The sequence below is a fragment of the Cyprinus carpio genome, chromosome B6 (assembly GCF_018340385.1).
Source record: "Cyprinus carpio isolate SPL01 chromosome B6, ASM1834038v1, whole genome shotgun sequence".
Classification (NCBI taxonomy): Eukaryota; Metazoa; Chordata; class Actinopteri; order Cypriniformes; family Cyprinidae; genus Cyprinus; species Cyprinus carpio.
The window spans coordinates 6,266,931-6,284,128 of record NC_056602.1 but is presented as its reverse complement, the minus strand read 5'-3'; the positions used below and the strand labels follow the sequence as shown (position 1 = coordinate 6,284,128).

Sequence of the window (17,198 nt, the reverse complement as noted above, 5' to 3'; positions counted from 1 at the left end):
TAATGTACTGTCAGTCAGAAGAGAATTACTGAGTTAGATGATGTACCAGAGAGGTCCACGCAAGAAATTACCCCTGATCCACAATCAGACGACACCCACACTGTGATCTCGTCCTGACAGTGTTGAAGGATCTCCATTGTTCTTTTGGTATCCGAGAGCACTTATAGTATTGTTAACGTCTCTGTAGAGGAACAAAGAAGGCTACAGAAGGCTCATCCAACTAGCAGTGCTATGCATATTTGTGCAACTATATTTTGTGTCAAGTGGACTTTTACAAAATAAAATTTCTTTTCACCGCTCTTGTTCCTAATTTATTTGTCCACGAGTTTTTGTAGATAAGGGAGAACTCTCTCATGTTTGTCATGGACATTTCAATCAGCAGTGTCCTCAAATACTGTGATCCAAATCTCACCTCTAATTCCAGTTACAAGGAATGCAGGCTGCCCTGACTCTAGTGCAGTTTATGAGCTGTCCGATGTTCTGCGAGGTCTACCGTCAGTCTGGAAGTTGGTATACCGTGCCAACAACATGCTGCGCAAGAGAAAATCAGGAGACCAGTTATGGTTTTGAGCCCCACGATGGACATGTAGGAGATTGGCTTGTTTTCTCAATGACATGAACTACCTTTTAATAATAATGCTAAGCAATAACAATGCACGCATCTTTTGGAGACTACAGGAGTGGCATACTGTTCATTAAAGGTCAAAAGGTCAAAGACAACTTTATTGTAATTTTTAAAATAGTTAAAAATAAAACAGATCCTTCAGGGAACAACGGTGACACATTCAGTGAATATTCAAAGACTAAGAAAAAGACATAAATGTAAAAAGCCTAGTCCGTATAGTTTGTTTACATACACTATTTGTCAAAATAAGTTGTTTAAATTCAGTGTTTTTGCTCAACAAGGTGGCATTTATTTGTCAAAACACGGTAAACAGTATATGTATAATGATTTTTATTTTCAATTCTTAAATGTCCTTATTCTTGTGCTGCAAAGCTGAATTTTCAGCATCATTACTCCGTATTCGGTGTCTCGTGATCCTTCAGAAAATCATTTGCCGTTCAGAATTTATGTGCATTATGCTCTGGTGCTCAATTATCAATAATTGTTTCTTATTATTAATCAATGTTGAACAGTTTTTTCAGAACGTAAGATTTTTGTAGAAACTCACATTTACTGTGATACATACTGACGGACGGAATAATGATGCTGAAATTTAGCTTTGCATCACAGGAATAAATTTCATATTTGAAACACTAAAAAATGAAAACAAGCTTTAATTTATTTGATTAAATAAATGCAGCCTTGGTGAGCAAAAATGTCTTTGCAAACACATTAATTTAAAAATCGTAATGAAGTCCTAGCTAGTGGTATGCACCCATTTAAGAATGGGTACTCAAGTGGTGCTGTTACCTTCGGACAGAGAATACCCCTACACGGCTCACATCTTATTGACACGACCACCCTGTTTTTATCCCACCTCCATCTTGGTACTCTGGACACTGCTTAACCGCGAAAATGCCGTCCTACAACAAAGGTAGCTGAAGACAATAGAAACAGAGTAATAAGTATATACTGTATGCATGTCAAACTTTTACCTAAATCCTACAGGGGGGGGAAAACACTATGTTGGGTCCATTAGGAGGTCGAGTGTGGATATTCAGGTTTTTATTGGCATTATAAACCACTGCCTATAGTTAAAGGTAAATGTCTTCCTGTAACCCAAGGATTCACTTACTAGGACAGGTTATACCACATATCCGTGTGCCGGATACTGGTAGTGTTTGCGGATGTGGGGAGGTTTGGTTTGTCCATTGTGGCACGCCATCACTTTATTAGAGATTGACAGCCTGTGGCCTGCGGCACAAATGACCCCGAGTTGTGTAAAATTTCTGCAGGCCTTAACACCCAGACACCCAATTCAAGAAGCAAGCAAGGTTTATTCATGAATCTGGTATGTACATGTAAGTGCAACACATGTTTCAGAACTGGTGAAGTTTGTTGAACATACAAAGCAGTGTGTGTCCAGCGGCCCGGTGGCAGCCCCCAGCACAACTCTCTGTGACAACACTCGCTCGGGCTGTGGCCCAAACCGGGCATTGCCCTCGGTGCGCACACTGTCTTAGTCACTGAGAATGGGGAGAACCAGTGCGCAGTGTGTGTGTGTTGAGATACTGAAAGTTTGAACAACGTGTTGTGGGTGTGTTGTGTGTGTGTGTTGTGGTGTGTGTGTGTGGTGTGTGTGTGCCGGGGTGAGTTTCCAAGGACTTACAGATTGACAAGAGTTCATTCCGGGACCCCAACACTGACACCCCCAATACCCGACAGGGCACTAAACAGAAAATGCACTATATTCATACTTTCCATAGATCATCATATCAAACTTAATATTCATAGTAAATCTTCAACTACATGTATAAAATTATATAACCGTGAGACCCCGTTTAAAAGCCTTCGGAGTTATGAAAACAGACAAATCTGAGCATCTGAATAACATTTCTTTATTTAAATATTTATATCTAAAAATAGTTTGTTCATTATGTACACTACCATTACCAAGTTTCTCTGTGCCTTGTGTAAAGGATTTTTGAAAGAAATTAATACTAGAAATCTTGAACTATAAAACATATCAAAATTTCTATACATCTACAAAACAAATGAATTCTGTCATTTTGAAAGTTCTTTTCATCAAGAAATCTTGAACAATAAAATGTATCAGGGTTTCCACAAAAATATTAAGCAGCAAAAAAAAAAACTTTTCAACACTAATATGCTTCTTCAGCAGCAAATCAACATATTAGAATAATTTCTGAAGACTGGAGTAATGATGCTGAAAAATCAGCTTTATACCATCACATGAATAAATTACATTTTATAATATACAGTCATGGCCAAAAATATCAGCACACTTGGTAAATATGATCAAAAAAGGCTGTGAAAATTAATCTGCATTGTTAATCCTTTTGATCTTTTATTTAAAAAATTCACAAAAATCTATCCTTTCATTGATAATAAGAATTTAAATGGGGGGAAATATCATTATGAAATAAAGGTTTTCCTAAATACGTCGTTGGAACACATTATTGGCAACCGCGGAAATTCTTGAGTAAATATCTCTGATAGTATATTCCCATTCAGTTCACAATTTTTGGCACTCAAAGCGTGATTCGAACATGAAATTATCCGCCCATGGCTTCCTGTGTTTCAGCAGAAATATAAAGAGGAAGGAAAACAAAGCCCAAATTCCCTTTCTCATCCCTCCAATGGGAAAACACAAAGAATATATTCGGATGTGCAGCAAAAGATGAATGAGCTTCACAATTAGTGAAGTGCTTTTAAGAACAGAGTAGAGCAGTGAAAATTGCCATTTCCACCAAACACATAAAAACAATAAATATGCAATATTACGAATTCAATCAACATAAATGTTACGAAACTAACTGCCCTGGAAGAGGACGTTGTGTCTATATATAATTATGGGACTGAAGCTTCTCTGGTCAGATGGTGAAACTAAAAAATGTTGCTTTTTATGCAGCGAAACACTCAAGATGGGTTTGGGTGAAACACAGGATTTAAAGTACTGTTTACCCCATGTGTACAATGAAATATACTGCTGTAATTTTTTATGTTCGTGTTGGCCTTATATTTCTTATTTTTCGCTTGCTGGAGTCTGTACTCTGGATTCTATCAAATACAAACCAGATACAAAATCAGTACCGTGCACTGACCTCTGTTAGAAATCTTATAATGGGGCCACTTTTTGGATCTTCCAACCGTACAATAATCCAAACACAAACCTCAAAAAGCAACACAAACAATTGGTCACCTGAGCTCAAAAAAACAGTGGAGTGAACTTGCTATAGCCATCCCAGTCCTCTGACCTGAACCCTATAGAAAATTAGTGGAGTGAACTGAATGAGATGAGGAGGAAAGCACCTAACATGGAGCTGGGAATTCTAAAGGGTTCTGGAGAGATTTCTGGATGAAGGAATGGTCTCTGATCTCTTGTCCAGGTGTTCCTCCAACCTCATCAGGCATTATAGTAGAAAATTTACGACTGGTAAAAAACTGGCACTATGGAGGTTTAAAAACGTATTAGTGGAATAAAAGGGTGCCGTTTAATTGTTGCTAATGTGTATTAGAGAAAAACATTTATTTCATAATGATATTTCCCCCCACTTTAAAATCTTATTATCCAGTGAAACGTCAGATTTTTGTGATATTTTTTAAATAAAAGATCAAAAGAATTACCAATGCAGATTAATTTTCACAGCTGCCTTTGATCTTATTTACCAAGGGTGCCAATATTTTTGGCCACGACTGTATGAAAATAGAAAACATTTATTTGAAACTGTAATAATATTTTACAATATTATTGCTTTTTACTGTTTTTTTTAATCAAATAAATGCAGCCTTGCTGAACGTAAGAAACGTCTTTCAAAAACAGTAAAAAAAACTTTTGAAACAACCACAAGCAAAAAAACGAAAACGGAGTATTATATAAACATATATTATATTAACATATTGTAATGTTTATGTCTCCTTACATTCTGGTCCCGTTGTCTTCGATGATGATTCTGCCCCACTGTCTTTCCACGATTTCTAGCCAGTTAATCTGGCGTTGCATAGCTCAAGAATTTATTCTGGATGATCTGCACTCCACCCTCCAGGATCTCTGCAGATAACAATAAATATGAGGAAATATGGAACTATTAAGATTAAAATCAGAGGACATAATGGTAGAACTCTAAACTTGAAAACTGTCCTCTAAACTCTCAGAAAGAAGATATATAAATAAAACACAATTTAACCCAACCGCTGGGTCAAAAGGACCCAATTGCTGGGTTTGTCCATATTCTACCCAGTGCTGGGTTGTATTTAACCCAGCATTTTTGGAGTATATATATATATATATTAGAGGATATATATATAGTACTATATGATATAGATATCTATATCATATATCTATATATCTAATTAGCCTTTCATGTACTGTCAGCTGCTCTACCATCAAACTAAAACAAACAAAAAAACAATTGCAATATTTTTACTTTTACATTTAATGAATGTAGAATATATGAAAGTTTCACTTTTTGAAAATGAAACTTTTTCACAATATTCAAATTTTTTTTGAGATGCACCCTGTGTGTGTGTGTGTGTGTGTGTGTGTGTGTGTGTCCTTCCCAGCCTTTATATATATATATATATTATATATATATATATATATATATATATATATATATATATATATATTATATATATATATATAACAAAAACAAAGCATGATCTTTACAAATATTATTTTCCTAGGATTTTTCCTTGAGAGAAATAGTTAAAGTCGATTGCCACAATAAACAAGGGTGCTGTGAATGGTGTTGGTTATGGTTTTTTGTTAGGTGATTGTTAGGTGATTGCTGATGAATAATCAAACATTACTAATAAAGATGAAGTATATACTGTGTTCAGATTTTACAGTAAGTAGCATTCATATTGATTCCACACATTGAGTCACAATGAAATTAGTAAGAGGTTAAAGGAAGGGCATTGGAAAAAATGACAAACATGTTCATTGATTCACACACAATGGAAAGACAACATGGATTGTATTTCACATTAGAAGTGTCGTGTTTGCTGAAGCAGGTTGGGACATGCTAGAGCCTAACTGTAGCCATTCTAAACGTAATCTCCTGGAATTTATCACGATGAACATATACTATAGGATTTTTACTACAACTATAAGGCAGTCACAATCTATGTGTCAGTCCGAGTTGGGGTTTATGAATTATGCTCATTTGTGGGTGAATTCCTTGAATAATCCACACACACATTAAAATATTTTTTCGTGTCTGTTGAGCTTCACTCTTCAACAAACACACCCTCCAGAGAGTACTTTGCCATAGAAAATTAGTGGGCGTTTTGACAGTATGTGTTTCTGTGGGTGAGAATGTGTCACCTGTGTCACGTATGTATGAGCGCACCTGTCAAGTGTGTGAGGCCCAGCTCCCTTAGTCCGTACACTCCGTCTTTCTGATAGTTGACGAGAGGGAAGGGTGATGGCGATGAGCGAAGAGCGATCTTCAAGATACACAAACGACTCCCCCCGGATGACTCGCAGCTGTTTGTTTCCAGCGTAAACGTCTGAACTGGTTTATGGCGATGAGGATGTAGCCAGTTTACCTCACGGATAGACTGTGAAGAAGGGTTTTGGGTTACACGTTCATCAAATGAAACATAATAGACATTAAGATGCAGCAATGAGCCCACACAAATGAATCCTGGTGTGAGCTCATGCATGATTCAGAAGTGGCCTGATCTCTTTAGATCCTACAAACTTTGTCTATTTTCCTCACCATGTAGGAAATGAGAAATCGCGGTTTGTGCCTTCCATCTGCGTGATCTCCAGGTTTCCAATGACAATCTTGCAGCCCGTGTACATCTCCCTTTCATGAGCTTGTACTGGACGCTCAGAGCTTCCTGTTTTTCACCCTCAGTGAGTCTGCGTATGCGTGCCTTGTACACACTGTGTACTAGAGAGAGAGAAAGAGATCATATTGAGCTTGTAGCACAAAACAACAAACATGCGTGACCATTCGGAATTTTTTTAAGTTTTTGAAAGATGCTCTTCTGTTCACCAAAGCTGCATTTATATTTGATCAAGAAAATAGTAAAATTTTGAAAAGATTATTAAAATTAAAATAACAACGTTTTCTGTTTTTAATATATTGTAAAATGCAATTTATTTCTGAAATGTGAAAGCTGAATTCCGCCTCATTATTCCATTCTTTCCAGTCACATGATCCTGTCAGAAATCACTCTAATTTGCTGAATTGCTCAAGAACTATTGTTTTAATATTTTTATGGAAAAACCGTGATAGGCTTTACATTATTGAAAATATAATTTTTTTAACAATATGAATATCTTTACAATCACTTTTCAATCAATTTAATGCAACCTTGCTGAAAAAAAACGTATTAAATAAAATTTAAATATTAAATATTAAATGAAATGAAAAAACTTCTGTCAAACATTTTGAACAATAGTGAATAATACATTTTCTACTGAAAATAAATATGTTCAAATGTTTTTTTTTGATAAAGACACAACGGCATACAATAATATAATAAGTATCTATCATATTACTCAGTGTTCTCTTTTTTAATTAATATTTCATTGCCTATTATATGTGTGTTAAAATTTAGTGGGCGTATATGTGACCAGCAATTGTATATTTATAAAGCAAAAATAATAATTCAACAGGGGCCATTATTCACAAGTAAAAGTGACTGACTGATAAAAAGACTGAATGCACATTATGCCATATATTTAATGCAAAAAAAATCTGAAAAGATGCATCATCTGATTATATCACAATCTCAGCAAATATTTAATATTTCATGCCCATTTATATATTCATGTGGTACAAAGCTTTGTAATTAAGTGGAATAATTGCATGATCTCAGCTAATATTTAATATTTCATGCCCATTTATATATTTTATGTCGTAAGAAGCTTTGTAGGATAATTAGGATAAGACCAGCAATTGTGTATTATCATAAAATAACTTGAGACAGGGGTCATTCTTTACAATAATGGGAATGGCCCGAAAAAGGGGAAAAAGAAGAAAATGTGACTGCACATTATGATCTATTTAATGCAAAAGAAATCTGACCAACAGAAAGCATCAAGCTGAGGATGTCAGGGCAGATAGAGCTGTTGTTTGTTTTCTTTCAGATGTTGTTCATGTATGACATACAGGGCCAAGGCCAAATGAAAGATATTAGAGAACTAAGAGAGTTTGGAGGTGAAGCTATTTTCATTTCAAATTTTCCCTTGGTTTAAATCTGCCACGGTCAAAAACAAGCCTGATTCGTGAGGGTTGAGGGTGGGAGTCTTGGGAAAAAAATATTCCCATTAATACTGTAGAGGTACTCAGAAATGCCCACAGGAGCCTTTACAGATTAAAACTCAAAAAAACAGCGTTCTTGAGAATATGGGTCCCATTTATGACCCATTAGGATCAGAATGCACGTTAAAAAGAGCATATGAGATAACCCTGAATTTTCACAGAACAGTGAGATAATTGGTATTTTTCCTTAAATATCTTTCCACTTTGTACAAAAAATACATGCTAAACAAAATACGTCTTGCCTTTATAACACATACACAGTTCCCAACTATTATAGATCCACGTACTGAGAAAACCTGAACTGATAAGATCTGGAGTTGTGAAACTTTGTTGTGGCCCCAATGGGAGACAGGTAAGGCCAAGTAATGTCAGAAATAGGCTTCAAAACCATCAGTTAACAGAAGTATTCAACTTTTACTCTGCTTAGATTATTCTCTTGAGGAAAAAAATTAAAAAGAGACCCCAGTATAATCCACACCAAACTCAACAAAGTTTTTCAATTAAAAGCATCGGTGGTGCTGCTTTTTTTGGATAAACAAGTAAATAAACAAGTTCACAGAAGCGATTAAAATGGAAGCAGCAACACTGCATTCCTCCTGTAAGTTTCTAAGAAACAGGAGCCCTAAAGCAAACAACTACAAGTCTCATTCATAAATAAACTTATACGAATAAATTATACATAAACTAATTTGTGTTTAAAAAACTGTACTTGAGAGACAAAAAATCTAATATTAGTAAAATAGAAGGCCACTTAAGTGTAAAGTTCATTTAAAAAGTCCTGGCAGAATATTACCAGTACATTTCCTGTTAAATTTACGGACATTTCCTTCAACCCGTAAAACACAAACACAAAGGTAAACACCTATTAACACAGCAGATTGGGCCATATTTCTACAAACTTTTCTTAAAGTGTACAGTATGTTTCTTAATACACAAAAGTACACTTTTAAAAAGCAATAATGTCAATGAAAATGTCAAATTAAACATTTTACAAATATTAATATATTATATATAATTGACTTACATAGTATTTTTCCATACTGTTTGGTTACCCACATTCTTCAAAATATCTTCTTTTATGCTCAACAGAAAGAAAGTCAAGTCACATATTTAGAACAACATGAGAGTGAGTAAAATGATGACAGAAATTTCATTTTTTGGTGAGCAATCCTTTTAAAAAACAGTATGCATAATATTCTGCTGTTCTAAAAGCAACTTTGAATGTGTTAATGTGAACGGCCCTCAGGTGTGTGCACTCAAGTGTGCAGACAATGATACAATGCTCCCATTCAACCAGAGCGCGAAAACAAGTGTAGGAACCGCCAAAACTCAAACAAACACTCACAAAATACACACACTAGGTTCAACTATCAGGTTCACATCACAGGTACGAGAAACAAAAGCCAGGGGAGGTCTAAAGCAGCACACAACAGACATGGCTTAGCTGCCTGGTAAACAGAAACTTGGCTACAGTCACAAAGAGATTATCCAAACCTGACTGATTGGTTCTCACAGGCATAAAGACACATAAATCTACACATTAATGTCTGAATCATTTATTGTCATTAAAGGGTCAGCTATCAAACAGCACACAGGCATGCACACAGAAACCATGCCTAGCTTAATGACTTTGTTTTTTGCACCTAAAAACCATTATAAGTTACAGGTTACTCCTGTTCCCAGGCAAAAGAGAAGGAATTATTTTGATTTATCAGAAACATGTTTGTGTAACGTGAGTAAGTGTGCATGCAATATGAAATAAAATAAAATAAATAATTTAATTAATATGCTATAAAAAGTCTATTCAGTCATAGGTTTATATTTATGAAAACTGTAAACAATATGCTGCTATTAAAACATTGGGTAACACTTTCCAATAAGTTGATTGTTGATTAGTTAATGCATTGTTTAACATATCATTTATTAACCTTTGTTAATGTTAGGCAATTAAAATACAGTTGTTCATTGTTTGTTTACAGTGTATTAACTAATGTTAAAAGATGCAATGTATTAGTAAATGTAAAAATTAACATTAAGAAATATGCATCACATCACTAAACCATATCAAATAAAAAAAAAATTACATACATCGAAAAAAAACCTGAAAACAAAAAATTTATTTTACTTTTCATTCTTTCGTGGCACAGAACTGAAATTACACATTTCACCTTTAAAGTATTTTTTTAAATGCATTTTAATTTACATATTTTTACTAAAACCTTGTGGCATCCATTTAGTATCGTATAATGAAAGGTTCAGTAGGTTCCATATTAAGATTGAAGTATTTTTTTGTGTTTTTTGTTTTTTAACATTTGGCCTAAAATGTCCCACTGTTCACTCAAATGATCCTTTGACGTAAACCAAGAGTCTGGCAGTGCTCAGAACTGAGTATTTCCATAAAAATGAAGGTACAATGAATGTGGAGAGCGACAGCAGAGGAACAGAGAGGCTACACACACACACTGTACTTGTGAATCTATTCAGCTCTCCTGGGGGAGCGGACTTTAGTATGTGTGTGGGTGCAGCCTTTAACACACACTGTACTACTCAATACTGACGTCTTAACAAAAACTCCACTCAGAACACTTCATAACAATGCCAAAAGGTCGACCACTCCCGTTATCTTCACGGGGCATTTGACATTTATCTTTTTGTATGACTTGAGTGCAATGGTCAACTGAAAACTATGCATTCACATGTTGCTTACTAAAATAAGACATGTATGGACTGTATTAATTTCTAACAACCATGGTTAGAACAGGTGTTCCTTAATACATTCTTTCAAAAAATATGCTGTGTTTCTGTTTTCTGTATATTTACCGAAGCAGCTCATTGTAAAATAACATGACAATGTCACCATGGATAACTATATTGTTAATAAAGTACATTCTGAACACCTGAATAGCTAGAAACATTTACACACATTACTCCTGCTATCTAGATTAAACCATTTGCACTGTTCAATATGCACTGGGCAACATGGCCACAATTATGGATGTTATAAGTAATGGACATTGCAGTTATGTACATACTGATGCCAGCAGAAGTCACACTTAAAATACAATTATAGGAAAGACAATTCTTTCATTATTTTTCAAAGAGTTGGCGCTGGTTGCACATACTCAGATTTTTTTCAGAATCAAAATAAATAAATTTAGAACACATATTTCATCTATCATGTGTCTCCCAGCAGTGAGGCACGTTTATGTGTGAATTTTTTGGGATTGGAACAACCCTGAAAGACAGGTAGTGTGTCATCCTCAGTTGTTTACTCTATGATGTCCAATTATTCTCCGTAACAATTTACAAATCGTAATGATTGTGATGATGTTTTTCCTGATTTTAAATATTGTATAGTGTTTTTCAGTCCTTACTAGCCCTCATGTCGTTCTTAATAACTCCTCCATGAAACACAAAAATTCGATTTTTTTTTAATAGAAAAACCAACGCTGCAGTTATTATTCACTGTTACATCATCCCTTGAGCTGTTAAGCACTGAGACCAAAACACTGAGTCACAATGAACAAGAATCATATCAAGTGTGATCCATGAAGTGCAATCTATGCAAATTATGAATTAAATCTAACCAATTCACTGATAAGATCTGATTCAAAAGAGTGATTCATTCATGAATCATGACATTGTTTTGTCTCAACCCATTCAGAGGTTGCACCAAGAAGACCTGGGATACATCTACTCCATTCAAAGATTTCACTAAATAATAAATTAAATTTCAGTTTGTATGCTTTAGTAGATTTGGAATGGATTGCATGGGTTGTATGGGCTACTTTTATGACACTTTTAAGGTGTTTTACAACCTTTTTGAAGCTTGAAAACCCCAGTTAACAATTTAGGTGTGATATACATGGGAAAAAGGTAAATTCTTACACTGTTTAAAAAATTTCTATTTTTAATATGTAATAAACTATCCCTTTAATGACAATTTGGAGGGAAGAAAAGGAGTCACCTGATCAGAAAAGGACTACTTTAAACTTTTTCAAAACATTTGATTTCTGTGATACAAGATGAGATCAATATGAATGTCACTTTTATTATATTTACTGTTATATTTAATGTTCATTTGATGATTTTTTTTTTGGGGTTGGCAAAAAAAAAAAAAAAAAAAGGTTCAAAACTTCTTTACAACTGTTAAAAATTGGTATTTTTAATGTGTATAAACTATCCCCCGTTTAATTGACATTCGCGGAGGAGAAAGGGGGGAAAGTGAGAGTATCTGTCAGATAAGGATCTTATTTAACATTTATTTAAAAACATTTGATTTCTGGGATACTAAGGAATGAAGATCCAATTATGAATATTTTAGTTATATTTACTGTATAATATTAATGTTTCATTTATGGTATTGCAGATCGCCCCACACACATGTTAAGTACTTTACAACATCTAATACAAAAGTTCTACCATGAAATACTCTAGGCCGATAGGTTGCCTCACAACCTTATCTGTATGATAGAAGTACTGCAAGTCCTTTATTAATGCATTGCCAGGGACGGACTGGGATGTATAAAAACCGGCCCCTGGATTTTCTCCCAAATGAGGCCCACCACCACAACTACCAAAACAGTGCCCCACTACTACTCCTTCAGACCAAATATATTACATGCGGAGGGCGCAAGCAATTTGATTGCATTTTATGTCAAAATTAACATCACAAAACCCATGGTGACCCTGCTGGATAAAAAAAAACAATAGAAACCATCACAGAAAATTATAATGGTTTCCACTACAAATGCCATTACAAAAAACATTACAAACCATCAACATTTGTAAATCAAGTTTAACAAAAACACATTTTAAATTAACTGAGTTTTCACTGTAGTGTGTTTCTGGGACAGTTCCAATTAGGGATTTAGTTGTTATTCACAAAAAAATATATATGTTAACAACAACCTACATAGGCCAACAATTACACAGTTAGAGAGCCACCCCAATTAGGGTTCCATTACAATTTCCATTAAATAGACACCAATACAATTTTACATGTACTAACCAGGTAAACGCCTTTTACAAATTTCCTATTGATGGTTTTTCTTGTTGTGTTTTTTTCCATCCGGGGACTTGAAACTAAATACCAACGCATTATTACATTTACTTTAAAATTCTCGAAATTACATAGTAAAAGAGCAGAAGCAAAAAATGGCATACGGGATAGATTAATAATAAAGCATAGTGACAATCTGAAAACCTGATAAATACAGATTTCTTCAGTTTGATTATTCATAGGTTGATCTGGGATGTTATGTCTGTGCATGTCATGTTTTGGTGAACTTCTTCTGCAGCCAATGGAGCTCGCTGCTCAACATTTCAAATTAGTGTGGCTGTGTTTTGCTGTAGCGTGCAGAGCATGTCAGAAAACCCTCCACCCATCCCCCAGAAGCTCCACCTGGTAGTTCTGCAAGGGGGTACTTTTATGTACGAGATCCTAATTATGGGGGTTATTTCAAGTGTGATATGTGCAGCAGCAGGTATTTATGCTATGCTCACAAGCACAAAGACGGTGCGTAGTAACGCGTTACATTTACTTCGTTACATCTACTGAAGTACATCTTTTTGGTGGTAACTAATACTTTTGGAGATATTTAAAGATGGGTAACTTTTACTCGTACTTAAGTACATTTTTAGTGAAAAAAAAACTGTACACTTTACTTTGTTACTGGGGTGCGCATGCTCTGTTCGGTGCAGAAGGCTTGATCAAACACCAGTTGGCAAACCAGTGAATTGGTTCACGAAGTCAGTTTGAATGATTTGTTCAGTTCCATGCTGCGCGCGCGGATACAGTCTGACAGTCAGTTCCACTCAGAGTGGTAACAGAAAGTTTAAGCACAACAAGAGCGTTGAAAGACTTGGCTTTGGATCTACAAGTCAATAAAAAGCAGAAAGATGCAGAAAGCTTAATGTGTGGTTAGCATTGAAGATCTGTAATAGATGAACCCCACCATGTGTGCTGTCTACAGTTCAAACAGGTAGCTAAATGCGGATTTCGGTTCACACGGTGACCCATTATGAACCATTACAAGTTTGTGTTAAGTGTAACTAATTTAGACATTAAATCACAATGTATAAATGTTACCATTAACTATAGCCTGTCACAGGAGTTATGAAATGAATACCATCCACCCCTGTATTAGCTCGGTTTCCAGGAGGGGGAATTCCTTCAACTTGACACAAATACTGATATTTCCGACAATACATACGCTTGCAGAAAATTTGTGATTTGTAGGTATTTGTTAACATGTTTGCAGCAGAAACAGACGGAAAGAAGGATAATCAATATGATTTTGGTTCGTGGATGTTCAGATGAATTCGCGTAACTTAAACGTTGTGTGACGGAGTTTCACCATGTACGCTTACTCCATGTCAGCGGTTAGTCTATACATATATATCTACAATTAATTTCATATACTTTAACAATATAATTTAATCCAGTGATGGCAAATCAGGAATTTTCACATTCACAGCCTTTGGGTTTGTACTCAGTGTGCAGCGGACATATGATCCTTCAAGCACTCCTTCTATTCTAACTGATTTATTACCAACGCTGGAGGCACTACAAACAAAAAAAAAGATATTTGATTGCTTAATATTTTTTGGAAAACTGTGACATTTTGTTTCGGAATTCTTTGCTGAATAGAGCGCCCGAAAAAGAACCCATCAATGTTGATTAGATACCAATAAACTCAAACATATTGGAGGATGATTTACTGAAGGAGTATGTGACACTGAAGACTTGCGTAAAGGATGATGAAAAAAAGATAAAAAAAAAAATATATATATCGATGATCCCAATAGTAACACATGTAACTACTACTTGAGTAGTTTGTTTTTTTTTATCCGATACTTTTTTTACTTTTTACTCAAGTAACTATTCGAGACTATTACTTTTAGTTTTACTTGAGTAAAGATTATTTCTATAGTACTTGTACTTTTACCTTGAGTAAACAGTTTTGGTGTACTAACTACCCAAACCTCTGCTCACAGCAAGCAATTGTCTCTGGAGTATGGACTGGCAGTAGGAAGCATGAATTCGGCTATCTGGTACTGGTTCTGCCGCAGCAGCCATAGCAGATCTATTCCTGCCAAAATTAAACACAATTAACATTTGCCTAGACCATGCTAAACTCTCCGGGAGCTGTCATGACCAAAGAAATAAAGAAATGCATGATTTGTAAGGGAGCGGAATCTATTCAGGGGATCGTAGTCAATCAGATTTGTCCTGAGAGATGACAATAGGGATTATGTGACTCTGGTCCAGTAGCTTCCCCTGTTGCCAGATCACCTGGACTACACACTACTGTTTTGTTGTTCATGCCATTGTGGCTCCACCTTCTTAGTCAATCACTACTGCAGAGGGCCCAAAGAGTATCAACCAGTGCATCAATTCAGATCTCACCTCTGTCTCTGTATATGAGCTCAAAAACAGATTGTTTCCTTTCGTGTTAATCCTAGTATTTTCTTAGTGGATACTTCCTGCATCTGATAATTCCGTCATTAGCAAGTACAAAATTATGCGAAACGTATGCAATTTACCAAATACTGTATTTAACCACATGAATTAATTGTTAAGTGAGTGACGTGACATACAGTCAAAGTATGTGCCCCATACTCAGAATGCGTGCTCTGCATTTAACCCATCACCAGAAGTGCACACACACAGCAGTGAATTGAACACACACACACACACCGGGACCGTGAAAATGTACACACGATCCGGAAGCAGTGGGCAGCCATTTATGCGCTGCCGCTGCGCCCGGGGAGAGTTTGGGGTTCGGGGCGCCTTGCTCAGGGGCACCTCAAGTCGTTGGTTTTGCCGCGTGCCCGAGACTCAAAACCCACAATCACTTAGGGTTATCTGTAGGTCTAAGACCATCTCTAACCATTAGGCCCACGACTTGAACTATTGATGACAAGCCCAATATTCAAGATTTGGGTGGAAATTAACAATAAAAACACATACATTACAACTCGACCACTATTTTGAAAACTGTGATGCGCTTTGAATAGGACCACAGTAGTTGATCTTCTGTGAAAAAAACTAGACAACTAAACAACTAGACATATTCTAGCAAACATTAAATTGAGATTCAGTACCACCAGGAAATGAGTAGGAATTTTGCATCACAAGTTCACACTCCTCTGTGGATACTTTATTTTCAGAAGTACAGCCATTGAGTCAGGGAAACAGGATTACAAAATCTGACTTGTTGAGTCAGACTTGGTTTTTGAACTGAGCCACTGATTTAGTACAGGAACACCTCTCTCCTTTTACACTCACAGTCTAAGATAAAACAAACATATCTCGCTTAGACACAATGGTGCAGAAACAGGTTTTTCTGAATGCATTAGCTACTGACAGCAACATCACTTATGTTTTGGGTGATTTATGTATATTGTGTAAGGCAAGCATTTTGTTACCGACAAATTTGTGGAGCTGTTTGTAAATATATATATATACTATATATATTATATATTATATAATATTATAAATATAGTATATCTATATAATATATATATATATAATGAACAACTATTTTTATGCAAATTAAAACTTTATTATTACTGTATTACACTTGCATGAAATTTATGCAAAGTGTCACTTTAATCAAAGTATCAAATTAATAATGCATTAGGATCCTAAATATTAAAATGCAAATTTTTATGCTATTCTCTTATGTCTTTTCAGTTGCAGACAGGTGTATTGTGCATATAGTAAAAACAGATTTACCTTCATGTTTACCTTCCTCCGTCTGAGCGCGCGCAGGTGAACGGAGCGCGAGACACAGCGCGAGCATCTGCAGCAGAGCGGGATTCATCTTCATCATCCTCAGAATATTCCCAGTGTGAGTAGTCCGTCAGTCTGAGCAGACAGTTAAAATTATTATTCATGGGTGGCCAAAAGAAACCGCGGAATGAGATGATGCTCCCTTCACTTCACCTTCGGCTTGTCCAAGTTTTGACAAGAAATTTGACAGACGTTTTTTTCTCTCTCTGGTTCTTTCCTTTCCTTTTAAATCCGAAATCTGATTGTACTTCCAAATATGTACCATTCATTCAGGGTATTATATATGTCTAGAGCAAAATACACGCAAAAACAAAAAAGGAAAAAAAAGTCATCCAACGTAGGTCCATTTGCGTTTGTGTGCGGACATAGGTTTATAATAAAACTTCGGCTATAAATCCCTTCGGAGTAGGCTATAGGTTACCGTAGAGTCAAATCTAACACTTTGATGTTAACAACAAGAAATTTGTAATATACAATTTAATAGTTTTGA

At 35.5% G+C, this 17,198-nt stretch overlaps 1 pseudogene; it reads right to left on the bottom strand.

Moving 5' to 3' along the window:
* The window catches only part of LOC109062336, a 29,065-nt pseudogene extending 12,317 nt beyond the window's left edge, over positions 1 to 16,748 (bottom strand).
* Positions 16,749 to 17,198: the final 450 nt, after the last annotated feature.